The following is a 2,510-nucleotide window of genomic DNA, read 5'->3' on the forward strand; positions in this document are numbered from 1 at the left end:
TATATATATATATAAGTTTTGAATTGGTGAATTATGATTTTGTTGGTGTATTTGGGAAGTTATGTATGATATTGTTGATTTGAGGTATGGTATATTATGGTGACTGTTGTGGTGTTGAGGAAGATGTGCTTGTCAATGAATTGCAGGTTTGGTATTGAATTGAGAGTGGTTTTAATGAAAATGAGGTTTTGAAGCTTTTGTGAAATTAGGTTTTTGGCTGAATTTGGTGACCCATAACTTGGCTTTTCGAACCTCCAAATGATTTCAAACTTGTTTTGTATGAAAATTGATTCCGTGAAGTTTACGCCGTTCGAATAACGGATGAAAAATGTTTTAAAACAAAAAAGTTATGCTCGTCGAAAGTTTGCGGTTTAAAGTGGAAAATCTGCAGGATTCAGACTTAGTAAAAATTTTTGGAAAAAAGTACACTCACGCGTATGCGTCACCCACGCGTACGCGTGACATGAGACTTTTGCGTATGTGAATAAGCCCATGCGTACGCATAATGAGCTAAATTTGCATATCCACGCGTACGCGTGGCCGACGCGTTCGCGTGCCATGGGGTTTATGCGTACGCAAGTTTCTCATACACGACTATGTGCTTCTGCTTGGCGCATAAACGTACGCGTAATCAGAGGATGCGTACGTGCCTTGGCCTAAACGCGTACCGACGCGTACTAATGACCCACACATATGCGTGGCCTTGTTTTTCTACAAAACTAGATTTTGAGTTTTTAAACCAAATTTTCAACTTCTAAACTTCTATTTTCATTCTTTTAGATTCAAATCATAGTATGAAATCTAGTATTAAGATGGAGATAGGAAATTGAGATAACTTGAGGGTGAAGTAAAGTAGAAAAAGTGGTAAAGCAAGTATGGAAATGAGTATAATTGGAGTATATATGATATTATGGCATGTATGATATGATTTTGCAAAGATTACAATGATTATGAATATTGTTTTGGCATTATATACTCAATTGATCTGAGATACGAGTTTCTTGGGTAAAGTACTATGGCTTGCCACCACGTGTTCCAGGTTGAGACTCAATACTCTGTTGACCCTGCGACGTAAAATATGACCGAGCACTCTAAATTCTCGGGAAGGTTGACCCCCACTGAGCAATTTATAGCATGATAAAAATCTATGCATAGACTCTTGGGGATGCGCGTCAGGGAACAGTCCATGGTTTAGCAAACCGGACTTGTCAGGTTGACTTGATAACCGACAGATGAGCCTCATCAGCCATAGGACAGGCATGCATCATGTGCATATTACTTGAATTACTTATTGTGCATTATCTCAGTGTGCCTAAATGTATTTTCTATACTAAATACGTAATTGTTATCTGCAGTATTTGTACTCTACTTGTGTTTGTCTGTATCTGATTAACTATCTGTGATATGCCATTGAAGATGGAAGAACGGAGGAGAGGGTGAAAGATATAGAGTTAAGGTTAAGTTAAGTTAGAATAAGAGAGTACTGAGATACCACCTTCTATTGTTTTATGTTAAATACTTTTAAGTTTTATAATCTGAGTGTCGGCGTTCTAGGATTGTCTCTGGCATTCTCAGGGCCTTACATCTTATATGCGTGGCACCTTTACCATGTTGAGAACCTCCGGTTCTCACCCCATAATGTGTTGTTATTTTCAGATGCAGGTCAAGAGGCTCCTCACTAGGCGTCTAGACTTTTGAGGCAGAATGGTTCCTGGGTTCTTTTGATATTTAGTTTATGTACATATGTACTTAGCTTTCTCTCTAAGAAACTTGTTTATTTTGTCCCTCTTAGAGGTTTAAGGAGAGTTAAGGTTTTATCTTTGTATTTTGGGTATCTTGGGATACGTATATATATATATGTAAATATTCTCTGACCAGCCTTGGCTTTGCAGGCTGAGTTAGGAGCTAGTTATTCTGTATTCTTGGCTATCTATCCACTCTTTTGCTTTATTACATCTATGATCTTTAGGTTTCTTAGCACGCAAGTAATTCCGTTTCCTGAGCGTTGCGCTTTTTATTTTGTGATTTTGTTTTACCCATTTTTCAAGGCTCCTAGTATATTATATTTTTCTGCTATTATATGTATATATTTTATTTTAGAGGTTCGTAACACCATAGTACCTCTGTTTTACGGCTTAAGGATAAAGCTCTGTGTGGTAGGATGTTATGTTATGATATCAGAGCAGTTCGTTCCTATAGAGCCTGAAGGATGGACTGACTATGATTATGTGCATTCTCTGTGTATGTGTCTATGTGCTAATAGGATATCTAACCGATATACGTGGCATAAACATTCCTGAGCATACATTTGAGACTTGAAGCACTAGACTTGCGATATTGAGACTGGTCAACTTGATATCACTTGTTTGGTGTGTATAGGAACCAGATGTCGACTCCTGGACGCGGTCGCAGGTGAGGCAAAGGTAGAATAAGCAATGCTAATCTTGGCCCGACAGGGAATGATCCTGTAGACTTTATGGTTGCCCTGGAAAACATAGCTGCAGCTATGC

This window comes from Arachis ipaensis, chromosome B02 (genome assembly GCF_000816755.2).
Source record: "Arachis ipaensis cultivar K30076 chromosome B02, Araip1.1, whole genome shotgun sequence".
Lineage (NCBI taxonomy): Eukaryota > Viridiplantae > Streptophyta > Magnoliopsida > Fabales > Fabaceae > Arachis > Arachis ipaensis.